General features: G+C 41.5%; 1 pseudogene; it reads right to left on the bottom strand.

Annotated features, from left to right (window-relative positions):
• Window positions 1–233: 233 nt before the first annotated feature.
• On the bottom strand, window positions 234–25,547 carry LOC139159559 (SUN domain-containing protein 5-like; annotated as a pseudogene).
• Window positions 25,548–27,250: the final 1,703 nt, after the last annotated feature.

Below are 27,250 nucleotides of genomic sequence, written 5' to 3'. Positions count from 1 at the left end.
CAACGAGGAGTAAGACAAAGTTGTCCAATATCGCCACTATTATTTATGTTAACATTAGAGGCATTGTTGATTAAAATAAGAGCAGATAAGGAAATAAAAGGATTGAAGATTAAAAAAGAAATTTATAAAACACAAGCATTCGCAGATGATGTGGTGTTTGTCTTGGAAGAACCAACAAAATATTTTAAATTTAATAAATTTAATTTAAATTTAATATGGGAAAGTCGCAGGATTTATATATCTTGGTAGATTTGATCCACTTTCTTGCCCAAATGGTTTATATTGGCCATCCTTCCATGCACACTGGTTCGATAAATGCACGTGTACTCTGGATTTCCCCAGTTGCTCTCCACTTTGATTTTTACATACTGGAATGCCTTCTCTTGTTCATTCTGAAATGTAGATGAGGGAAAAGAACAATCATAATAAAAAGCAATCGAGATGAAGTCATCCTCTTGAATGGCTCTATCGGTTTAATAGAAGAGTGCAAAGCCTATACTGTATATCTATATACAAGAGCCGGGGTGGCGCAGCAGGTAGAATGCTGTACTGCAGGCCACTGAAGCTGACTGTAGATCTGTAGGTCAGCGGTTCAAATCTCATCACCGGCTCAAGGTTGACTCAGGCTTCCATCCTTCCAAGGTGGGTAAAATGAGGACCTGGATTATGGGGGCAATATGCTGGCTCTGTTAAAAAGTGCTATTGCTAACATGTTGTAAGCTGCCCTGAGTCTAAGGAGAAGGGCAGCATAAAAATCAAATAAATAAATAAAATAAATCTGTAGACCTGTTTCCCAAATGCTGATATAACTGCTTTGGGATTGTTATTCATCAGAAAGAAGATTTGTGGTGAGGTTTTTTTGTTTTTTGTTTTGCTTTGTCCCATTACCTCCCATCAATATATATATTCCTCAACATATGACCCCAATTGAGCTCAAAATTTATGTTGCTGAGTGAGAATTTTGCTAAGTGAGTTTTGCCCCATTTTACGACTTTTCTTGCCACATTTGTTTAATTAGAAACACATTGTTACTTAACAAATTGTTACGTGAATCTGGTTTCCCCATTGACTTTGCTTGTCAGAAGGTTGCAAAAGTTAATCACATGGACCCCGAGACACTTCAGCTGTCCAAATTGTGAGTCAGGTGTCAAGTGTACAAATAGGGGTGCTGCAATGGTTACACATGTGAAAAAATGGTCATAAATCACTTTCTTCAATGCTACTGAAACTTTGAACAGCCATTAAGTCAACTGCTGTAAGTCGGGGACTATCTTTATAGTGCCACAGATTATCTAAACCAGTGTTTTTCAACCAGTGTGCCGCGGCACACTACTGTGCCGTGAGACATGGTCAGGTGTTCCATGGGGAAATTAAACATGGGTCCCCAAACTATGGCCCGCGGAGGCCATTTATCCGGCCGGCCGCCAGCCACCTCCATCCGAATATAAACAATCCCTTCAGCTATCAGCAACACGAAGAGTGGAGGCACAGGGAATGCTCACTGACCAATCACATTCTAGGATTCATCCTGACCACTAGCGATGAACCAATAGCAGGCCGCCTCTCATCCACACCCAGGAAGGTCCCCGCTCGGGCTGCCGCACACTTGTCATCGTGTGGCTGCAGTGAGTAGTTGAAGCTGCTACTACTCCCCATGGTCCCGATTTCTAATCCTGGTCAGAACTGGAGGTAAATGTTGCCACCACTAGATGAAGCCTCAGCTGGTTATGTCTATCCTGATGGTGTATATAGATATTTGAACTATATTATTAACTATATATATAATATGTACTGTGTTAGGGGGTCATTTTGGTTGGTGGTTTGCCCCAGGATTTTGTAAATGTAAAAAATGTGCCATGACACAAAAAAGGTTGAAAATCAGTGATCTAAACTATATTTCCTCAGGAGGAGCTCTGGTTTTCCAGCTCTGGCCTAATCCACTCCTTAAAGTACTGAATTAAAAGTTGTCTGGTTTTTAGTAGATGGGGCAGAAATTGGAGAGATTCTTTCAAAACAACTCCCTCTGTCACAGCCCCTTCGGTTTTACTCTATCCTACTTTAGTTTTACCTCTACCCCAGTTCTCCCATTTCTAGTTTACCTTCAGTTGGAATGTCTGAATTAATTCCTTCTCAGTATCATAGTTGAATGTTCCCAGCAGGATCTCCTCTTTTGTTTCATCATTTAGCCCCTAAAATTAAAAGGAGGGAATCAGTGTAGAAGAGTTGAATGCTGCAGCAGCCCTGAAGGACAACCTGGAAGCAGTTCTTGGCGAACAAAGTCAGGTCAATGCAGAAACCAAAAGGAAAAAAAAAAGGAATTTTGAGTCTTGACAAGCAGGCAATCTTTTAATGGTGAGCGGAATTATTTTATATGAAACGGGCAGAGAGCTATGGAGAGTGGTGTGATTTTTCACCCTGGTTATTGCCAGATTGTTTTTAACATGTTTATTTTATTGATTGATTGATTGATTTTGTCCACTACACAATGAGGGTTTTAGTGGGTATACACATAGTAAAATACATGATGTAGGTTATATAGAGGATATACTCATAGTAAAATATATCTAAGAAAGAGTAGAAGAGAAGATATAGGAATGTTAAGATGCCTATGTTAGGGCTTATCTGAGAAAGCTATGCTGCTAATTTTCAGCAACTATGGTGTACTGATCTGGACTCTGACTTTCCCTGGAAGTAGCAGGCAACGGTTTTGTCCATTTCATCGTCCTCCTCCCACATATTGTATTCCAAATCACTATCCTGTACAGGGGTTGTAGTGAAGACAGGAAATGTCCCAGATTATGGGACCTTATGGAAGTATCCTATGGAGTAGGGAAAGGGACAGTCTTTAAATGAATTCATATGGGAAGCAGCAAAGAAATTGTTAGTCATTTTCTGAATTAAAGACACCAGGGAAGGTGAGGCCATGGCATTGGATAAGAAAAATTAATAGACTACTTAGGGTGGAAGCTGATAGAGTTGGGCAGACATAATTGCTTGTCTTAGAATTCTACAGGGGGAATGGCCATTTAGCTCATTACTCCAAATATTGCTAGTTTATCCAGCCTCTACTGATAGGTTGCCAGTCCAGAGAACCTGGCAGTGTATTATGTACCAATCCCTTCAAAAGGAGCTTTTTGAAGGGAGCAATAGCTTGCATATCACAAACTGTATGTAAAAGAAAGCTGTGTCTGGGCAGAAATAAGCAGGTCGCGTCTGATTGGTTAAGACGCATGGCCGTTTTGTTTTAGGCGCGAAACTCAACAGTATAAATAGGAGCTGTTTTGACACTGACAGCTCAGACGGATTCTTGCTGGAGTCACTTTTAAGAGCTGAATAAACAGAACCGTCTTGTTAATCCTGTCTGGTCTACATTCATTTCACTGGCGACGAGAGAACCGAAGAATCCACGAGTCAAGAATGAATTCGCTACCGATCGGCCGGGCGCCCGACTACTTCGATCCCGAGAAATCTTCATGGGACGCCTATATGGCTAAATTTGAAATCTTCCTCGAAGCAGCAGGAATGGGAGAAGCCGAAGCCGACAGAAAGCGGGCCATCTTTCTGAATTATTGCGGTCCCGAAATGTTTGACCTTGTTCAAACCTTGGCCGACCCGCTCCCGGCTAAATCTGTGCCTTGGAAAGACCTACAAGAGAAACTGGCGAGTCACTTCAAACCGACGAAGCCTGCCGTGGTCTACAGACACCAGTTTTCAAGAATGACACAACGAGACGCCGAGTCAATCAACCAATTCGCCACGCGGCTTCGAACGGTGCTGTCAAAGTGCAAGTTTGACAGCCCGGAAGCTCGCCTCACAGACGCGCTCATCTTTGGAATGAAAAACGCCACCGTACGCAACAAACTACTTACTGAGGACGAACCTACACTTCAATCCGTCATAAAACTCGCTCAGACAGCCGAGGTCGCTGACGCGGCCGCAAAAGAGCTAAAGGAACACGACCACAAAGAAACCGTCTCCAAGATCTCTACCACGCTTGCCCATGCCAGGCCAACAGACGACCTCAGCCCAGCTGCTGCCGAGGATGACCATTGTCTTCTCGTTCCAACCGACTCGGCCAGACAACCCAGATACCAACAAGCATCCACCCCTTGCCCTGGTTGCCGAGGGAACCATTTCCGTCAACGCTGCCCGTTTCGAGACGCCATTTGCCGCCGCTGCAACAGGCGCGGGCACATCGCTGAGGCATGCAGAGCCACACAGCCTGAAGAATCATTCTCCACCCCTCGCTCGCAGAGGTACGCCAATCCACAACAACAGCCGCGAGACAACAAATCCTACCGAGGTTTCAACCGCAGAAATTACTCCTCAGCTAACAATAGCTACTCAAGAGGTAAAGCTCAAAATTATGTAAATAGCACTGAAACCAAAAAAGGGAGCAAAATTGTTATCTCTCTGTTCCTAAATGACAAACCTTGTAATATGGAATTGGACACTGGCTCCAAATACTCTATTATGCCTTGGGACAAATTTAAAATGTATATGCCCAACTATCTTAAGTCTGATCTTGTTCAACATACTTCTGTCATCAGGGATTTTCAGGGAAACGTAATTCCTGTCTTGGGGTTAGTAGATGTGCCTGTTAAATTTAAAAAATGTCTGTATACTCTCCCTTTGCTGGTAGTCGAGGGTGCTAAACATTCCCTCCTGGGTCTTATGTGGATGTCTCCTTTGGGAATTGAAATATCAGGTGTATGTAATGTTATGTCAAATGATGATGTCCCTGATTTTGTGCAAGAATTTCCTGAAGTGTTCAGCCCAACATTGGGCACTTATAATGGGCCCCCCATATCCTTCTCAATAGACCCCAAGGTTCCCCCGGTCAGACTGAAGCCTCGCAGGGTACCCTTGCCCCTTCTACCTAAATTAGACTCCCAATTAGATAAACTCATTGCCCAAGGAATCTTAATTCCTGTGGAACAAGGGCCATGGGAAACACCCATTGTCACTCCACTCAAGCCTGATGGGTCTTTAAGAGTCTGTGCAGATTACAAGGCAACCATTAACAAAGCCCTACAACACCACCCATATCCAATCCCGGTTGTCCAGCAACTACTCCATTCTTTGGGAGAAGGAAAAGTCTTTTCTAAGATTGACCTCGCACAGGCATATCAACAGTTGCCGGTCGATGAGGCCACATCCCTGGCCCAAACCATAGTGACCCACAGGGGTGCCTTCCGCTGCACCCGGCTACAATTCGGGGTTAGCATAGCTCCAGGCATTTTTCAGAGCCTCATGGAGCGGTTATTAATTGGCATTAAAGGAACTGCCCCGTACTTTGATGACATCCTTATTTCGGGGGAAAACCAGGCCCAATTGAACCAAAGGACTAGGGAAGTATTGACCAGAATACAAGTTAAGGGTTTGAAAGTAAAGCCTGATAAATGCGTGTGGGGGGCTAACAGCATAGAATTTTTGGGTTACATGATAGATGCACACGGAATTCATCCTACAGCTGACAAATTAAAAGCTATAACAGAAGCCCCAGAACCCCGTGATAAGTTAGAATTGCAAGCATTCCTTGGCCTTCTTAATTTTTATTCAATTTTTTTAAAGCAGAAGGCAACGGCAGCAGAACCACTACACCGGCTGCTGCAGAAGGGAGTTCCCTGGACCTGGGGCACGCTTGAGCGCGAAGCTTTTCGTAAAATAAAACTTTTATTAACCTCTAAAAGCGTAGTGGTTCAATACAGCTCAGTATTGCCAATAAGACTTACGTGTGACGCTTCCGCTTATGGGGTGGGCGGAGTATTGGCTCATGTAATGCCTAACCAATCTGAAGCCCCAATTGCTTTTTTTTCAAGGACTCTGTCCATGGCAGAAAGAAATTATAGCCAACTGGACAAAGAGGCATTGGCTCTTGTAACTAGTGTAAAGAAATTTCACAATTACCTGTGTGGGAGAAGCTTTGAGTTAATCACAGACCACAAACCCTTATTAGGTCTGCTAGCTTCAAACAAACCAACACCTCCCTTCATGTCCCCAAGGTTAATTAGGTGGGCATTGTTCCTTTCAGGATATCAATATACGTTAACCCACAGAGCAGGGAAATCAATTAACCACGCAGACGGCCTAAGCAGATGCCCCATAGTAGAACCAGCTAAAGATCCAACTCCATCAGAGGATGTATTATTACTAGATTTCGAAGAAAACCCCCTCACCACAGCTAAAGAAGTAGCTGAACACACCAAAAAGGATCCCCTCTTACAAAAAGTTATAAATTGCATACAAAAGGGGTGGGTAGGAGACCCTGAGGAGGCAGGCCTCACAGATTTCAAAGCCAAAAGGTTGGAGTTATCATTTTTAAAAGGATGTGTATTATGGGGTGACAGGGTGGTTATTCCCAACAGTCTGAAACAAAAGGTGCTTGGGATGTTGCATGTGGGCCATCCAGGAATTGTTAGAATGAAGGGGTTGGCCAGGGGGCACTTGTGGTGGCCAGGCCTAGATTCTGAAATTGAACAGTGGGTAGCAAGGTGTGACCCTTGCCAGGAGTCGCGTCCCAAACCCCCTAGAACCACGCCTGTTGATTGGGAGAAACCTACTGGCCCATGGGCACGTATACACATTGATTTCGCAGGCCCCATTGGGTCTCAAAACTTCTTGATTGTGGTAGATGCTTTCTCCAGGTGGGTGGAGATAATAGCCATGCAAAATATCACTACTTGTGCCACCATAAAAGCGTTGTATCACCTATTCGCCACTCATGGGTGCCCTGATGTTCTGGTCTCAGATAATGGGCCACAATTGACTGCAAGACAATTTGAATGTTTTTTAAGCAACTTGGGTATCAGACACGCCCTCACTTCACCTTTTTCGCCATGGGTTAATGGCCTTGCAGAACGATACGTTCGTGTGGCCAAAGAGGCACTGCGAAGAGCAGGTCCCGGGGAATTACAACATAACTTAGATCAATTCCTAATGATGCAACATATCACCCCAAATTCTGTAACAAATAAAAGTCCTGCAGAGATCCTGATGGGCCGAAAATTAAGATCTCCCCTGGACAGGTTGCACCCCAGATATTGTACAAAAGATTATAATAATGTAACATGTGTAACTCCTGAAAGAAGTTTATTCCTGGGTCAGACTGTATATGCTAGGAATTTTGACGGGGGGTTACATTGGCTTAAAGGGAAAATAATTCAGCAGACTGCCCCAAAGTCCTATACCATACAACTTGAGGATGGCCACACCTGGAGGCGGCACATTGACCACTTGCGGGGGCGTCTAGCACCTAACATCGAGGGACCATTTAATAACACTTCTTCCCCCCAAGCAGACTCTCATATGCAACCGGGACTTTTTGATCTACGCATGGACTTACCGGGGCTGGAAGCTTCCTCCACCGACACCGAGCCATCGTCCTCATCCGAGGCCGCAACACCAGCATCTCGTCCGGCTGGAGCCCCAACTCGGGCCCAGCCAGTCTCCGGAACCTGCAACGAGCCTTCCTCCACCGTCGAAATCACAGACTCAACTGATCTGCGCAGGTCTGAGCGAACTGTACACAGACCCAGCAGATTGGAAGATTATATCACGTGGCTCACTGATTGACAGCCACAAGACTAAGGGAGGAGGGGTGTTAAGTATGTATAATAAACTGTATGTAAAAGAAAGCTGTGTCTGGGCAGAAATAAGCAGGTCGCGTCTGATTGGTTAAGACGCATGGCCGTTTTGTTTTAGGCGCGAAACTCAACAGTATAAATAGGAGCTGTTTTGACACTGACAGCTCAGACGGATTCTTGCTGGAGTCACTTTTAAGAGCTGAATAAACAGAACCGTCTTGTTAATCCTGTCTGGTCTACATTCATTTCACTCATTACTCCAAATATTGCTAGTTTATCCAGCCTCTACTGATAGGTTGCCAGTCCAGAGAACCTGGCAGTGTATTATGTACCAATCCCTTCAAAAGGAGCTTTTTGAAGGGAGCAATAGCTTGCATATCACAAAGTAAGGTATTGATTAATATTTTTCTTAAATTTGTATCTTACTTTTATTTGTTACAATTTAAGATCTGTACACAATAATGGGAGGGGGACACAGTGGGAGTTGTAAGTCCATACACTATTTATAAAATACTTAATAATTTTTTTATTGTCCTTCCTTCTCTAGTACCTTAGTATGATCCTTAATTGCTTTTAAAATAGGAAATAATTAAATAGTATGTTTTACCCATAAACACTTTAATCATTTTAATCATTATCTAGATCTTAACTTTTATAGCAATTAAAGAAAATTGAGCTACTTGCTTAATCTGTTATCATACTGAACCTTATGGGTTTAGTACAAAACCTTAAAATGTTACTGTGCTCCTCAACAAATAATGCTGTCTATCATTTGTCCTTTTGGTGGCTATTCAAATAACGTGACTTAATCAACTGAAAAAGAGTCGTCAAGCCACTACCACCCAGTCACATGACCTTTAAGCCACCCCGGTGACCTTTAAGCCACCCCAGTCACATGATTGTCAAGCCACTCCCACCTGGTCACATGGCAGGCAAGCCACACCCACAAAATAAACCATGCCCACAGTGTGGCAGTAAACATTTTGGCAACTCATTGCTATATGTTCATAATGCTCCCACCTCCCATTTTTCCCCAAGAACGTTGAGAGATGAATTGGTCTGAGGGAGAATGAGTGGCCTAAACTCTGCTGGCTTTTATACTAAAGGGAGAAATAGAACTCGGAGCACTGATTTCTAATCCTTCATCTTAACCTCGATACCAGAATGGCTCCATATCCTATTTCAGCTCAATATCAAGGGCATAGTAGCCTTGGTGCTTCCTAAATTGGAGTTAGAGGAAAGATATAAGATAAGTTAAAACAGTATTGTACTTACATAAACCAAAAAATCTTTTAAGGCGCTTGTGATTCCTTCCGAAAAAGCTATTGCCTTAGAGATGTGCTGAACTGTAACGGCTGTCAGTCGGACTTTTTCAGGCAGCTTAATTACGACTTGGCCTTCAGATCCTGAGAATGCCCAGCAGTTTCCAGGGTAAACATTCGGCTACAAACAGGAGACCATTCACATAAATAAAATGCTCAAAATTGGAATCACTCTATAATATGTAAATAGATGCATTGCTCTGGGGTTAAAATGGTTTATACAAGAAACACCCCCAATTTGGTGGTGGGGTATGTATGCTTGTTGGGTGGTGGGCACTTTTCACTATACACTTGTTTTATGTTGTGGGTATCTTAAAATTGTTAAAAATCAATTTAAAAAAATGAATTCAGGTCCTGCAGATTGATTTGATGTGTAAGTACAATAATTACTGGGGTTTTTCCAGGAGTAGGGTGAACTTTATTGTGAATGTGTGACAAAATTACTTCTGACCTCTAATCTGTGTTTTCTCTGGCTTATTAAGAGGTCAGATACACCAGCAAAGTAAACTATTAGTGGGTAAATAGAGTTTTGTAATTAAACCAGAATAATATCCCAACTAGTGTAAATTTTCCAATCATTTGCAACCAGGAAAATGTCATTCTTCCCTCATTCCTCTGTTGTAAATGAGGCATTCCCTCTTTCTCATTCTCTTTCTGTCTATCTGCCTTTTAATCTCATTGAGGGGAGTAGTGAAGAGAATGGGCAAGAAAGCACCAGGATCTCCAACATTTTTATTTTTATCCCTCTAGAAATGAAGGGAATGGATGACAAACTGGGAAAAAGGATTACATAAAGTGAGGAGAGTACAAGGTGAAAAGAACAGAGAAAGGGGATGGATGGGATTAAAGAAATATTCCCAGAAGGTTGGCAGATTTATTTTATTTTTTAAATTTATGCGTTTGTTTATCAAAACCTGTAAGTAATAGCAGGTATTGATTTAAACACAAACATAAGTAAAGTAGGTACAAGCAAATAGGACAATAAGACAGGGATGGTAGGCACAATAGTGTGCTTATGCATACTCATTACTAATAAACGTGTGTGTGTATTGCTAAAAATAAATAAAGGGAACACTCAAATAACACATCCTAGATCTGAATGAATGAAATATTCTCATTGAATACTTTATTCTGTACAAAGTTGAATGTGCACAACAGCATGTGAAATAGATTGTCAATCAGTGTTGCTTCCCAAGTGGACAGTTTGATTACGCAGAAGTTTGATTTACTTGGAGTTATATTGTGTTAAGTGTTCCCTTTATCTTTTTGAACTGTCTGTCTGTGTGTGTGTGTGTGTATTTATCACCAAGCATTTATCACCAGCAGCCAATGCTTCAGCAATATAGAAGGGGCCATTTTCTTCCATTCTGAAGCCCAATAATGAAGACTTCTATAGAAATGGGAGAGAATTCTCCTTTTGCTTTCCAACGTCCAGAAAGCATAAATAAGGAGAAACAGTCTGCACTATAGCAATAGTAATAGTACTTAGATTTATATACCATTCCACCGTGCTTTACAGCAGTGATTTTCAACCTTTTTTGAGTCGCGGCACATTTTTTACATTTACGAAACCTTGGGGCACATTGAGGGGGTGGGGGGTGGGGCGCTAAAAAAAGTTTGGACAAAAAAAATCCTCTCTCTCTCTTCCTTCGCTTCACTCTATTTCTTTCCCCTTCCCTCTTTCTCTCACTTCCTTCCTTTCTCTCTCTCTCTCCATCCCTCATTCTTTTTCTTCCTTCCTTCTTCTTTTTTGCTCTTTCTCTCTCTCCCTCCCTACCTCCCTCTTTCTCCTTCCCTCCCTCTCTTTCTCTCTCTCTCTTGCTTTCTTTCTCTCTCTTTCTCTCTTTCTTTCTCTCTCTTGTTCTCTCTCTCTCTTGCTTTCTTTCTCTCTTTCTTTCTTTCTGAGCTTCGCGGCACACCTGACCATGTCTCGCGGCACACTAGTGTGCCACGGCACACTGGTTGAAAAACACTGCTTTACAGCACTCTCTGAGATGTTTACAACATTAGCAGCCCCCAATTTTACCAACTTCAGAAAGAAGGAAAACTGAATCAACTTTAAAGTGGTCAGGATTGCATTTCTGGCAGTGAGCAGTTACTCTGCAATCCTCCATTCTAACTACTGCGTCATCACAGCTTTTGCCATCATTTAAAGTCTTCTTAAATACAGCAACTCAGAACTTCACAAACTATTCCAGATATACATTCAGAAACAACATACAAAGGAGAAGATTTTGTTCTTCTCTGGAATATTCTGTTTTTGAGCTGGAGAGTTTTGTGCATCCCTCCCCAGGGTTAGGCTACTGCCCGGATGGGAGGGAATGCAGTGGTGTAGCGAAATTGGAACTCCACCCTAGAGCACCCAATTTGCACTGAAAGATGTTGAAAGAAAATATAGCGCGTCCTGCATAAAACATGCCCACAGTGTGGTAGTAAAAAAATTGGTAGTTCTTCACCCTCCCTCTCCCTGCTCTAAACCAACCGAAAACATTATTGTAACTTCTGAACTCTGCCTTAGTTTAATGCAATTAAAAGCAACAGTTAGATTTTCAAGTCAGAACAAAATAGGCCCTGAAGAACTGCAGAAAAAGTTTTCAGAGCCATTCACAAATATGTGCCTCCTTTAATTTTAAGGAAAGCAGTGAGCTTTCCTTAAAATTAAATGAAGTCAGATTTTATCAACATTTCGATCTGGAATACAAGATCTCTAGGAAATCCAAGGGCTATAGTGTAGGCTAGATTGAGAAGTTAAAGAAAACATTCAGAAGAAAATAATGACATGTATATAGTTATGAGATAGAAACTGGACTCGGGGCAGTACTATTGTTCTAGCTGAGAAATTGTACTATTCTTCTGAATTAACTAATAGCAATGATAGAAATACTGCACCTGTAAAATAGTTTCAGGAGGGTTGGCTGAAGCGATAAATGGAAACCAACAGTTTTCCTGGTGTAAAAAATCAAAAGACTTAGATGTCCTGTCTTTATCAATCGTGGCTCCTAGATAGACAGACAGATGATTATGTAACCTCAAGTTGTTTTCTATTTCTAGTGAACATTTAGATGTATTTTCTTGTGACAGATGTTTTTTAAAGTCTAGAATTAGTAGGGTAAAATTTAAAGAGATTTCTTATCAGAAATTACATTCATTCACATGTAATTTCCCAATGTTAGTTCCCGCGTAGTCTCCATGTAGATAGATGATACTTTTATAAAGGCTAGAATAAGTACAGAATAAAATATAAAGAAACTTTTCATCAGAAATTAAATTCACTCATATATACTGTAATTATCCAATAGTAATTCATCTTTTGTAGAGTTTAGTGTAGAAAGAGAAAAATCTGTCAGATATGATTTCAAATCACTTTCTTATTTTTTACCCCCCAAGCTTCAGTTCAGGGATTTAAATGTGATGCCCATTAAACATTTAAATCAACTGAAGCTTTCATATACTTCTCAAGGGCAACCAGGTTCTCAAGATCCAGAACTGGGTGTAACTACTGCACAACTCGCAGTTTATGCAAAGACACTCCTGGCTGTGAGTTGCAAACCCAAAGCCACTCCATCTTTCAGGACATTACCTATTGACTTTTGAGCCCAGTCAGCTTTCTGTATATCGTCTTCAAAAATCTTCTTAAAAGCCAAATTGAGCATATCAATCATTTCCTGCCAAGGAGAAGAAAAATACACCAGGGAAATGGTTTATACAAATATCAGTTACATACGTTAGACATCGTAAGTTATGAATAGAACCATAGACTTAATTCCAACTGTTAGCAACATATACACAAATATGGACAATAAAGCATCATGTCAAAAAAGCCAAAATTTGCCAACTCGGCAAATGGTTTGTTTCTCAAGTTTGCTGAGTAAAGACAGGAAATAAATGTGCCCAAATGAATAGCCCATAAAGGAATATTAACTGGTATCTAATAATATTTTTCTATCAGATTTTAGCTAAGGAAGAATGGTTGGTGGTGCTTAAAACAGTGTGTACCACGATTCTTTTAGATAGCATTAAGATGTTTTCATCTGTCAGTTAATTATGTGAAAAGATGATGTCTATGAAGCATACACTATAGCCAGCCCTGGGACACAGGCATTTGGGGGCTAATGTCAAAAGACAAAAATTTATATCAGTGCAGAAATCTCTATGCAATGCTCATGGTTTTTAGACATAAAGGCTGGAACTTCTGTGGAGAAGAAAGGTATGTAGAAAGGAGAGGTAGATTTAATAATTCTTACAGTCATCAATCAATTCAAACAGACTATCTCATGTAGTAGGTTGGAGATATACAAATTTCCTTTAAACTTTTGTTAAAGGGTAATCCCATAATTTACTATTTTATTTAATTTCTATACCACTCAACTCTCCAAAAGCAGTAACTGTTTTGTCTTCACCATAAAGACTTAAAACATACTAGAACACCTTTTATTATAAGCATCTCTATCATGAACAGTGGGAAATCTATGACTAGGGCAGTGGTAGCGAACCTTTTAGAGACTGCAAGCCAAAACCCACTTATTTGTCGCAAAGTGCCAACAAGGCAATTTAACTGAATACTGAGGTTTTACTACCTAAAATAATGATAAAGGCAGAGTTCAGCTAATTGTTCTATGAAAAATATGATAAATGCACTTTTATGCCCCTTCATTTTTTCTGCTTTTGAAATATTATGCTCAATAACAATAAAAACTTTTGTAATATCATTTCTCTTTTTCTCTTTCCCTTTCTGTTTTTCTCTCTCTTTCCTTGCCTCTCTTCCCCTTTCCCTTCCTCTATGACTTTTTCTTTCTCTTCCTCTTTCCCTCCCTATCTCTCTCTCTGCCTTTGCTTCTCTCTTTCTCACCCTGTTTCCATCCCTCTGTTTCTCTCTCTCCTTCCCCCCCCCTCTCTCATTGCCTTCATCTGTTTCTGCACCCCACCCCTCCAAAACTGGTGCTGGGTGGTGGGAATCTGGAGGCTGATGAGCCTAGGAGCAGTGCACCGAAGTTCAGCTGGCTGGCAGGGAGGCATGGCACCCCAACGCAGGCAGCTCTGCAGGAAAAGCAACTGAGGCCAGAAGGAGCCTAGACCAGGGGTAGGCAAAGTTGTCTCTTCTATGACTTTTTTACTTCAACTCCCAGAATTCCTGAGCCAATCATGCTAGCTGAGGAATTCTGGGAGTTGAAGTCCACACGTCATACAAAAGCCAACTTTGCCTACCCCTGGCCTAGACGATCCAGGGTTGCATTGCGGCTCTGTGTCGTAATGAATTTCAGGAGGAGGAGGACCCCATCTCCTCCATTGGGAAACACCTGAGCTATGGTGGTGAATTTATAGCATCATGCGAGAGGTGGCATGCAGAGCCCTCTCTGTGGGCATGTGCGTCATCGCCCCAGCCTAGTTCCATCGCATTTCTTTGTCGGTTTCATTTTCAGGGAAGCAAAAGTTTGTGGGACTAAAAAAAAATATCACTCAATCAATTCCAACTTTGTGAGATCTTCTCCTTTCATGAGAAGTTGGAATTGATTGAGTGAATATTTTTTTTTAGTCCCACAAACTTTTGTTTCCCTGAAAATGAAACCGACAAAGAAATGCGATGGAGCTAGGCTGGGGTGATCATGCACGTGCCCACAGAGAGGGCTCTGCATGCCACCTCTCGCATGATGCTATAGATTCACCACCATAGGTCTAGGATTGTCCAAACTATGCCACTGGTTGATTGTTCTCCCTGTTGGGAAATTTCTCCTTGGTTCTTGGTTGCTTTTTCCCTTGATTAGTTTCCATCCATTGTTTCTTGTCTTGCCTTCAGGTGCTTTGGAAAACAGGTTGATTCTCTCTGCTCTCTGCAGTCCTTCAAATATTGGAACACTGCTTTCGTGTCATCCCTAATCCTTCTTTTCATTAGAGTAGATATACCCAATTAGCATCATCCTTGTTTCTCAACATTTTGTTGATATTGTGGCGACCAAAACTGGATGCAACATGGAATACTAGTGCCCAGTATGAAATTATAATTTACTCTTTTGCAGCAGGAAAGAAACCCTCACTGTGGTTCAATGTTTTCCCTACTGTATTTTTTAAGCATATTTGGTACGAGAGAGGCTGGGCATGAGAACAACTAACAGACTTCAGTTTTGTAAAAGGGGGAAAAATGACATTCTATGGTAGCTAATAGATGTGCAAAAGAAAATTATAGTCTGGAAAGATCGAAACCAGAGAATTTCTAAGATTAGTTGCAGCTTCCTACTTTCTCCTCTCCTGGTAAGTCACTTTCCTGAAGGATTTGCTTGGTGGACTGCAGAATGCCTTTCTGGAGGTTGCTGATCTCAGAATGCAGTTGATTCATTTCATTCTTAAGGTCCTGAATTTCATGGAATTGATCTTCCAGCAGATGTTGAGATTTCCTTGTAATAAAGGAGGGGAAATGGGTGTCAGGATTATATGCAAAACTCTGAAAAACTGTTAAATGGCAAAACAAAAGGATACAAACCCGTTCTATTGTTGCTTCCGTCTAGTGTTGCCTGGATTTTTGCTGTAGACTAGTGTGATACAGCTGGTCCTTGACTTACAACCATTCATTTAATAAGTCTGAAATTACAGTGGCACTGAAAAAAGTGATTTCCGACCACTTTTCACATTTAGGACTGTTGCGGCCAGTGTTCCCTCTAATTTTTGGGGGGGGGGTGGGCAGAAAAGTATAGTGTCTGAGCGGCAGTCCCTTCGGGACTGGGTGGCACAGAAATAATTAATAAACAAACAAACAAACAAACAAACAAATAAAAAACCCACCCTGTTTTGCCTCAGAGAATTTCAAAATAAAATACTGTACTGTGTGTCTACAACAGTGAGCTCATAATAGGGCAACTCTATCAATATCAAAATGCCACTTAAATAGTTGAGCTAGTTTCAAACTAGATTTTGATTTTCTTTCTCTCTTCCATACTCTCATTCTTTTTCTTTCTTTTCCTTCCTCTCTTTTTTCTATCTGTTTCTCTCTCTTCCTCTCTTCCTCTCTCTCTCCTCTCACTCTTTCCTTCTCGGCTTCTGGGCAGGTTTGGAAAACTCTGAGTTGATGATGATTTTTAAGTGAGCGATTGCTCACTGCTCAGCTTAGAGGGAACTATGGTTGCGGCCTCCCCATGGTCACATGACAAAGATTCAGATGCTTGGCAACTGATTCATATTTATGACGATTGCAGAGTCCCAGTGTTGTGATAATCTTTTTGCAACCTTTTTATAGACAAAGTCAATTAGGGAAGCCAGATTCATTTAATAACCATGCTATTAACTTAAGAAAGGCAGAGTTTCACTTAACCAGCGTAGCAAAATAGTGGTAAACAGGGGCAAAATTCACTTAACAAATGTCTCATTTAGCAACAAAAACATTTGGGCTCAATTGTGGTTGTAAGTTGAGGACTGACTGTAATCATAACTGTTTTCCAGACCATTCCTGGGCCTGCAATGCACCAGCTAATTATTGTGGTTACATAAGACTGGATATTAAGGCATTTCCGCTGAATCTGAAGGATGTTAGAATCAAGAAAGGAGATATTAAGCATGCCTGACCCAAATACGGTAAACCAGGGATGTCAAACTCAATTTCATTGAGAGGCGCATCAGGGTTGTGTTTGATCTTGGAGGGAGGGAGGCGTGGCCACAGTGGGCATGGTCAGCTCAACATCACTTGGTGGCAGCAGAGGCACCAAGAAGCCAATCTTTACTGTTTCCAGGGCAGTCCCGCGGGCCGGATGTGGCCCATGGGCCTTGGATTTGACAGCCCTGCGCTAAATATAGTGAGGAATGAATCTTTTTGAATTCAGGGGAACTTACTTCCACAGAAAGGCGGATAGAATTGCAGCTTAAATAATTTCTCCTTGGGTGTGAAAGAATGTTGCACTGTAGTCTCTAACCAAAAGCAAATGCATATTTATCCAGAGAGGACTTCCAATGTGTTTTCAGTCTTAGGATTGCCTCCAAAGGGATTGGTATAGGCCAGGAATAGGCAAAATTGGCTCTTCTATGACATATGGACTTCAACTCCCAGAATGCCTGAGCCAATCATGCTAGCTCAGGAATTCTGGGAGTTGAATTCCACAAGTCATAGAAGAGCCAATTTTGCCTACCCCTGGTGTAGGCCAATGATGGGATTGGACAACCTATTATTTTAACCCTAATGTACATGAGATAAAGTCGGTTGCAGTCGGTGATCAGAGGTCGAACCCGAGGTCTCTCCATTGTGGGGTGCCTCAGGGGTCGGTCCTCTCCCCTCCTGCTATTTAATATCTACATGAAATCGCTGGGCGAGATCATCCAAGGGCATGGGGTGAGGTATCATCAGTACGCTGATGATACCCAGCTTTACATCTCCACCCCATGTCCAGTCAATGAAGCAGTGGAAGTGATGTGCCGGTGCCTGGAGGCTGTTGGGGCCTGGATGGGTGTCAACAGACTCAAACTCAACCCTGATAAGATGGGAGTGGCTGTGGGTTTTGCCTCCCAAAGACAATTCGAATTGTCCGTCCATCACCCTGGGGGGGGGAATATTGACCCCCCTCAGAGAGGGTCCGCAACTTGGGTGTCCTCCTCGATCCACAGCTCACATTAGAGAAAAATCTTTCAGCTGTGGCAGGGGGGCGTTTGCCCAGGTTCGCCTGGTGCACCAGTTGCGGCCCTATTTGGACTGGGAGTCACTGCTCACAGTCACTCATGCCCTCATCACCTCGAGGCTCGACTACTGTAATGCTCTCTACATGGGGCTACGTATGAAAAGTGTTCGGAAACTTCAGATCATGCAAAAGGCAGCTGCAAGAGCTATCATGGGCTTTCCCAAAAATCCCCATGTAACACCAACACCAACAGTCTGCATTGGTTGCCGATCAGTTCCGGTCACAATTCAAAGTGTTGGTCATTACCTATAAAGCCCTTCATGACACCGGACTAGGGTATCTACGAGACCGCCTTCTGCCGCACGAATCCCAGTGACCGGTTAGGTCCCACAGAGTGGGCCTTCTCCGGGTCCCGTCAACAAAACAATGTTGCTTGGCGGGGCCCAGGGGAAAAGCCTTCTCTGTGGCGGCCCCGACCCTCTGGAATCAACTCCCCGCAGAGATTAGAATTGCCCCCACCCTCCTTGCCTTTTGTAAGCTCCTTAAAACCCACCTTTGTCATCAGCCATGGGGGAATTGAGACATTCTTTCCCCCTAGGCCTTTATAATTTATGCATGGTATGTTTGTTTGTATGGATGTTTCGTTTTATAATAAGGGTTTTTTAGTTGTTTTTAGTATTGGATTTACATGATGTTTTTTATTACTGTTGTTAGCCGCCCCGAGTCTACGGAGAGGGGCGGCATATAAAAATCCAAAAAATAAATAAATAAATAATGAAGCTTGAGGCTTACATTCCTAGACCAAGGCATGCCTGGCTGGGGAATTCTGGAAATTTGCCAATGTTGGGCAGCCCTGTCTTAGTTCCTGTAGTTCTAAGCCTGGCTGCATTTCAATAAGCCACATTCCCCAAGATTTGTACAGTTCTTTTCCTTTAAACCATAACTTTTCTTCCATATCTTAGGTTTGAAGGGAGAGGGGCCTCTTTCCAATGTTTTGGTTTATTGGGTGACGATTTCCAGACTTTTTTTTTTAAAAAAAGCTTGTGTGCATTCTTGTTTTTAACTATTGTATTTTGTAAATTTCCCAGAGTCATGAGATAGATTTAAGCAGTTTATACATTTAATTAATGAGTAAAGTGTTTTTCTTTAAGATATTTTGGAGGGATGTATAATAGCCTTACCAGAGATTGTTCAGCTCAGTTTCATACATTTTTGTTAGTTCCTGTTGGAAGGAAAAAAACATATATGTTTCAACTTTTATATGAACAATTTGTAACATGGACCTCAGTCATAGTTAACTGTAGTTAATTTATGACCATTTTAGAATATATATATATATATACAGTATATGCTTCTTGACTTAAATTCAATTTCCATACCTACCCAGCCAGAATTATGCAGTAAATTATAATCTTATCATTTAGTGATTGCCTCAGATAGTGAGAATTGACCATTACATAGATGATGAAAAACTAACTTTGGAATCAATAACCACATTTATCTTTACAACATCATTTGGTTACCTGTCCACATTGCCTTGTGCTTATCCCATACCCTCTGGTAGAGCCAATACATTTTAATTTATGTTTGCTTGTTTGTATCCTACTTTCCATTATATATATATTTTTACAAAATATCCCAAAATACCTTCTTCCTCTTATTTTTCCCACAATAACAATCTGAAGTGAGTTAAGGTGAGTGTGTGTGACTGGGCCAAGATCACCCAGCTGACTTTCAAGGTTAAGGCAGGACTAGAACTCAGTGTTTCATGGTTTCTAAGCCAGCATTTTAATTGCTATATCAAACCCAAGCAAGCTGTCACTTCCTGAGCTGCTTGTTTGTGTAGCAGTGGTTACTCCAAAACTGCTGAGAACAACTTAACAGGCTCAGTTGTGTAACGTTAATTAGTTGATTACAGCCTGGTAGCAGCTGCTGCCTGGAATTGAAAAAATCCTAGTCACTTTCACCCCTGAAGGCATTTGCCTCCTAAGAAGCTGCAGCTACACTCATTTCAATGCATATTCCCCATTATGTACCTGCTCACTCTCTTTCCAGTGAATATAAATGCAAACACCATTCCCATTCTTTCTCATTATCCCAGTGCCAGGGGGATAATTTCAAACGATGGGGAGTAGGGGAAAAGGGGTATATGATTTGGCCATTTCTCCAGGTTCTTCATAAATTGAGTTCTCACTACACCTTCCACACTGCTTGGAGCCCCTCCCTTATGATACCAGGTTGCAACGCCTTGGTCCCTTCAGCCTTGAAAGACGGCGTTTAAGGGGTGACTTGATTGAAGTGTATAAAATCATGCATGGGATAGAAAAGGTGGATAGAGAAAATTATTTTCTCTATCACACAATACTAGGGCAAGGGGGCACTCCTTAAAGCACATAGGTAAGAACGCGAGGACAAATCAAGGGAAATATTTCTTCACCCAAAGGGTCATTGGTTTATGGAATTTAGCTGTCAGCCTTGATAGCTTCAAGGCAGGATTAGACAGATTCATGGATGCCAAGTATATCGATAGTTATTGAAATGGATGTCCATGTGCCGCCTCTATGTTGGTTGAGGCAGGCAGAATTCCCTTGAGTACCATTTGTTGGGGGTCAAGGGAAAGGGAGGGGTGTGCCTTCTCCTTCTGCTCAAGATCCCCATGTACAATTAGGGGGCCAATGTGTAACACAGAATGCTGGACTTGATGTGCTTTGGCCTGATTCAGCATGGCTCTTCTTATGTTTTTATGCTTGGATTCACACAGCTGTTTGGGGTTATATCCTAATGCTGTAAAGCAGGGATGTCAAACTCATGTTGTCATGTTGTCATGATGTGATGTATTGTGACTTTTTCCCCCCTTCGCTAAACCGGGGTGTGGGGATGGCCAGTGTGTGATGCAGCTGTGCCATGATTGTGACACCCCTGCTTCAAAGCAAGGGAAAGCTGAAGTAAAATAATAAGCAGAATTGTGGTCATGTGATTTTTTGCTTAGTGACAGCTTTTCTGAACAACGGACTTGTAGTTTGTCAATTGCAGTCACTAAACAAGGAGTACCTGTTTTTGGAGAATGCAAAAGTAGAGGAGCCAAGTTTGCTACTTGAGCCATTCTTTTATATTTAAAAAATAAAATCCAGATTTTAACTGTCACTTCAATGATGACAGATTATACACAAATTCACTTGCTGTTTTCCAGATACAACATTTCTGGTAGCGTCAAAACCCAAGAAAACAAATGTGAACATCATCTTTGATGGCCTCTTATTATCGAGCAAGGGCTTGTTTCCATTGAGAATTGTTACTGAAGAAAGGATCTTTGTGTGTGGCAGCCTTTTTGTCTTGAGGACAAATTCTCAAATTCTCTATCAGTTCCCCAATCTGGCCCCAAACTATTTCGATGATTTCCTTTTCTGTCCCTTACATGCAATGGTGTTTACCTTGGATGACAGGCCATCAGATAATTGCAGGTATTGACAAACAGTGTAAACTGTGCCTGTAAGAAACAAACAAAACTGGGAAGTTTCTACAATGAACTCTACAAATGCCTTTTGTCTTGAAGCTTCATGTCCAAGAAATTGCTAAAATTACACAGAATATTAGGAAAGATGTTCCTCTAGCATGTTATCCTCTTTTCTCAAAACTCTTCAAGAAGGACATTAATCCTAGCTACACTGAAATTTGGCAACCTTATTGAACACTGGGCACGTTCTCTCCTTCCTTTTGAAAGAATTGAAAAGCTTTTTAGTTTTATAAACACAGAGTAATATAGAAGTGCATATAAGAAAAATATCACCACACACAACCATTTTCCAATACCTGAAGGAGCATTTAAAATCTCACTTTTTTCTACTGATACTTACCATTCAAACAGCCTTCATTTACTTCAACCACCCACCCAAATTGTCTCTTACAGAAGCTCTTTCAGTACTGAGAGAAAAATCTGTATCTGAGAAAAAGGTGAATGGTCATAGGATATACAATAACATGCCCTTGTTTGCAGGTTGGATACTTCTGCTGTGCAGTTCCATGCGTATTCATCCTGCAACAATCTGCAGTTGGATCCTGGTTCAGAGGAGCAGGAGTTGGAGCTGGGACTGTACAACAGGGAAGACATTGTCCTCTATAAATGAGTGGAAAGTCGAGGGGATGAGGATGAGGAAGTCCCAAGTTCGTCTGGCAGTGAGAGTAGGGGGGGGGGGCAACCAGATGGGGATCCTCCTGCAGGAGCAGAGCAGCTGCACAGGACCAACAGAGATGGTAGCTCAGTGGTGGGCTGCTACCTGTATGCCTCGGAGCTCCATTCCGCTAGATTGCGCCATTTGCGTGCAACCACTCTGATGCCGTCTTCAATATTCTGGTGACTGGCGCCATCTTTTTTTTAAAAAATGTCTTTTTTGCTTCCTGCACATTCGCAGAAGCAAAATCCTGCGAGGGGATGCTCAGGTGCGCGAAATGTCATTGATTTTTTGCTTCTCCACATGTGTGGAAGCAAAAAATCACTGAAATTGCATGCAAGCGAGCGTCCCCTCGGGAGATTTCAGCAAGTTTTTGTTTCATGCGCAAAAGCAAAATCACATGTGGGAACGCACGCACAGGCGCACATCCATGACCACCCGAATGAGTAGGATGCCCGTGCAGCGCACCGGTATGCAGGTAAGTGGAACCCGCCGCTGCTCTAGACTGCCTCTGACAAGGAACGGATGAGGAGAGCAGAGTGGAGAGGGGCAGAGAGGAGATCAGCGAGGTTGCTTACAAGGAAGCAGCCCCGTCCTTCCTCAGAAGGAAAGCTGGGGAAGGTTGATTGAATCAGATGCTTGAGAAGGCGTGTCTGTCGGGAACACTTGCTTGTTTTGATGTGCTTCTTCCCAGCTTCGCTGGATCCTGTTCCTTGAATTTTGGGCTTGGTCTCAGCTCTCAGACTTTAGACTCTTGGACTATTATTTGGTTGCTGAAACTCTGGACTTATCTCCAGTGAAGGGCTACCAAAATTTTACTACCACACTGCGGGCGTGACTTATGCAAGATGCCCTGCCTTTATTTTCAACATCTTTCAATGCAAATTGGGTGCTCTGGGGAGGAGCTCCATTTTTGCTACCCCACTGCGTTCCGCCCCCCATCCAGGCAGTAGCCCCACCCCTGCTTATCACCCTCTTTCCTCGTGGGAATTTGTTTGTAAACTCACAGTGACGGCAAAGCATTAGTGGGTTGTGATAATGAGCAATAAGGAAACCTTCCTTAACCACTGCCTTGCCCACCTGACGTAAGTTAAAACATGAAATTTTCTGGATAAAATCTGGCACATTGGGACTTCTGACACTCAGGTCGTCGACACAAGCACCTTTTTTGTTCAATCCATGAGAACCTCCTGCTATTCAGATGTGGTTGTTTTTTTCAAATCTCAAGTGGAAGTACTTACCATAAATAGCTGAGGCAGCTATGATGATCAACATCAAACATTTCACACAGTTATCCATTTGGCTTCTGTGGAGGAAGGTAGGATCATTAAGGAAAAGTCAATAGACGGGAAAATTCTTAGGATAAAAATGCTAAGGATAAGAATGGGAATTTTGATAATGGCGAAGGCCACTCAAGGGCATTGCTCGTTCTTTTCCCAACCAGAGAGGTTTATTAACAAGTCATTCTGAGGGTTGCTGCTGCTTCATGTTTTTTTTCTCTCCTCTCTTTTCCTTGCTTGATATCTGCCATAAAACAATGCATGGTGTGATGTCATCAAACAGGGTGTTTCCTTAATCCCTGGTGCCAATGGTATCACACCATACATTATGGCTATGCTAGCTGTTTCATGAGAAAGGGAAGAAACACCTAGGACAGGGGTAGACAAAGTTGGCTCTTCTATGACTTGTGAACTTCAGCTCCCAGAATTCCTGAGCCACTCATGCCAGCTCAGGAATTCTGGGAGTTGAAGTCCACATGTCATAAAAGAGCCAACTTTGCCTAGCGCTGACCTAGGAAGATGCATCTATTGAGTTCAACCAGTTCAGTTTAAGGTGTTAGCAACATTGTTAGGTATCAGATAGGGGCCTTTCCCAAACTGGATATGCAGATATGGAATTGGAAATTGCCTGCATGTAAAACAGGTCAAGCATCAAATTCTAGGCAATGCTCAGGTTATTACATTGCTTGAGATATGGAAAAGCAGAAGTGAGAGTAAAAGAAATAGTAGAGTTGATGAAAACCAGCAAGAGGATCAGCAGAAAGACTACTTGTGAAGTAGAGGAAGACATAACATAAGCTTTCTTCCTGCAAGTAACGGAGGAGAGAGGCAGCTTGAATCTATGCAAAGGATTCAAGAGGTCCATGGGTGTTTCAACTGAGTTTATTTCAACATGGCCAACTCTCCATAGGATGATTCACTGCGGGACAAGAATTACACTAATATCAAAGAAAGGGTGGAATAGAATCACTGAAGAATGGAAAATTTAATATTTTAAAATTTATTTTAAATAATAAAATTGAATTGTTAAATTGTCCCATGGCGAGTTGTCCTGAGGTGAGTTGGCCATGGTGAGTTGGCAGTGGCAGGTTTGGTTGCAGCGACTTGACTGGGCTGGATTGATTGATTGATTGATTGATTGATTGATTGACTGACTGACTCAATTATTCATTCATTCATTCATTCATTCATTCATTCATTCATTCATTCGTGTTTCTGAATGGTTGTCCCATTTCCCTTCCCAACTCAGCCAGTGTGGACAACTTTCACCACCAAAGAAATTGCTGAATACGTTGGCTGGAGAAGATATGTGGTTTGGAGAATCTGAGAGAAGTAGACTTGAATTTAGAGGGAGGGACTTGGGACTATGAAAAGAGAGAGAGAGAGAGGAACTGCAAATGGGACCATGCAGAATCTGTTACTTTTAAAGTCAAGGAAGGAAGAAATTAAGGATAATTAATTTGTGCATAAAAGGCACCATTAAAACACAATAATTGAATATTTTATAGTTATAATACATTATTTTAATATATAACATGGATTTATAAACAAAATAATTTTTAAATATTTAAATTCATGGGGACGTGCATGGGGGGTCAAAAATGCATGCAGGGAGTGGAGGGGCAGGAGGTCACTTGCATATGCAGGGAGTGGGGGAGCATAGGGGGAGTGTGCACATATGCGGGGTGCATGCAGGGGAGTTGTGTGGGCAATTGCGAGGCTGGGTGTGTGTCGCACACGCATTGCGTTATGGGTGTCAAAGTATGCTTTCGGCAAGTGACAATAAAAATTTTAATCACCAATGTGTTAGGGTAACACCTCTTTAGCCTATTTAAAGTCTTGCATGTCATCTAATATATGATATTTTCAACCTCTACCCCACCCAACGTAGAACTTCTGTGATGGAGAAGACGATTAGATGCAGAGTTAGCTGTCTTGATTATGATTTCTTTCCAAAAGAGGTTTTGGACATTGTTACATTGCTACTTACCTTATACAGCAGCAGAATTGTAAAAGTTTTCAAAGAAAGCAGATAATAGAATACACAATAAGGCTAGGAATGAAGCATATGGTTTCTGTGAAACAGAACAATTCACAAAACAATTAAGGTGTTGATTCTGAAGGGTTATAAAGTACCGTAATTAGATGGGTGAAGGCTGGAAGCTTTTCAAAAACCTCTTTTGTGTTTTTCCATTGATTATGAATTTCATCTGCATAAATAAACCATCCTCACTGGTAAGTGCTGAGCAACCTGACATTTCCAGTTTTGTGTTTTTCTGTTTTCTTCTCTTCCTATCCTTGTGAGCTAAACCAGGCCAGGTTTTAAAGAGAAGGATTGTTTGTGAACGTATTTGTAAATTCAATTTGTAATTTCTGAAAATGATGGACATTAAACAAATCCATTCATTTGATTGGACTTTTTTTTTTACTGACACCAACAAAAAAATGACAGAAACTGGCAAAAAAAAACCCAGCCATTTGAATTATGAATAAAACACTCGTATGGGGTTCTTTGTAACAATGGAAACGTGGGAATTATAACCAATAAAGGAGCACATCAATGTTGGAATCTGATACCTATTTGGCTGTCTTTGTGCATGTCTGTACAGCATACCCATCTGTAAATTTCATGGAGCAAAGAATTCAGTGGGTAGGAATAGTGGGCGCAGAAGGTAGGAAGAAATAGGTAGCCAATAACTATCTAGAGAATAAGTACTGAAGTGGTTGAACTGAAAATAAAAATGCAAAGTTCTCAATTAAAGGAAGACAGAGTTAAAGAGACAGTTGAAAAGGAATCCTCAGTGAATACAAAGTAAGTTTCTGATATAAAAAGGAAGAATTAGCTCTGAACGCTTATTGCTTTTGAAGATAATTATTTGGATAGTAATAATTATATAAATATCCGGGTCTTACAAAAGGATTACGAAAAAGGATTACCTTGAATGCCTTTTCTATATGCAACAGTTATTAATTAATTTATTTTTTATTTCATCAAGAATGCATTAGATCAGGGGTCTCCAACCTTCATAACTTTAAGCCTGGCGGACTTCAACTCCTAGAATTTCCCAGCCCAGGTTGCTTTGCTGGCTGGGCAATTTTGCTTTGCTTTGCTGGCTGGGCAATTCTGGGAGTTGAAGTCTTCCAGGCTTAAAGTTGCCAAGGTTGGAGACCTCTGTATTAGATAACAGATATAAAAACATAATTATGAATACATGAAATGGATATGAATAAAAGGGACCATTAGGGACAGGGACGGTAGGCACACTGGTGCGCTTATGCATGCCCCTTAATGATTAGTATTCCTAATATTAATATTAGTGATTCCTAATAAAGTAATTATTTATAATATAGGCACAAAACATATAAAATTATGTGTTGCACTTATTGGGCTGTATTAATTATGATATCAGGATACCTGAGCTGTCCCCATCCGAAGCGTGAAGTCAGCTCTGAGGGGCCCTTGGATTCTCTGAACTTTCTGCTTTCTTGCAGATGTTTCATTACCCTTTTCTTTGTACCAGTGAGAGTGTGAAAGATTCTTTTAAAGGGCTAAGTAAAGGAAGTCGAGCTAAAATGATTTTCTCAAGGAATTTAGAAGGCCAGAAGTGCAAGCCTGTCAAAATTGGAAACTTAAAATGAAAGGCCTAACGGATGTGGATGATGGGAGAGCTTCTAGCGCTATAGAATAATTTTGCAGAAGACAGCAAGAAGACAAGAAAAGCACCTGGGAAGATAAGTTAATTCTGGAACTAATCCATTGTTAGAGAGTCTTCCCGTCTCTCCCCCCCCCCCCCTGTTTAAATTGTTTTCATTTTGTTCCTTGGGAGCCAATGACAAATTTTGGGTTGATTTCCAGAGAGTGGGAGAAAATGCAAAGAGCCAATGATAATCAGCATGCGATTGGGGGCGTCCAATCATCTGCCAACATATTCTCCATTGTCTTGAGCCCAAACTGAGGAGCCCATATAATTCATTTGTTGATAATTTGCTCATCTTCCCAGGCGCTTTTCATGTCTTCCATTCACACAAGAAATATGTATGTATCTATGACTTTTGAAAGATCTCATTTTATCTAGGGAGTTATGCACGGGAAGGTATTATAATATATGTGCAGCCTGGAATAAATAGGAATGAACTGGACAGTTTTAAGTCTTGGACTATTGGCTTCACCTTTATCCTATCACATTATGGAACCCAGCAATCTGGTTGGGCAATGCCCACCACATGAGTATGACACATATAGCCACAATGCTAACCTTTTCTGATTTATTTTCCCTAAAGAAAAAAGATATGTGGAATTAA

This window comes from Erythrolamprus reginae, chromosome 2 (assembly GCF_031021105.1).
Source record: "Erythrolamprus reginae isolate rEryReg1 chromosome 2, rEryReg1.hap1, whole genome shotgun sequence".
NCBI lineage: Eukaryota > Metazoa > Chordata > Lepidosauria > Squamata > Dipsadidae > Erythrolamprus > Erythrolamprus reginae.
Note: the sequence above shows the minus strand (reverse complement) of the source record. Positions and strands in the feature narration are given on the sequence as shown.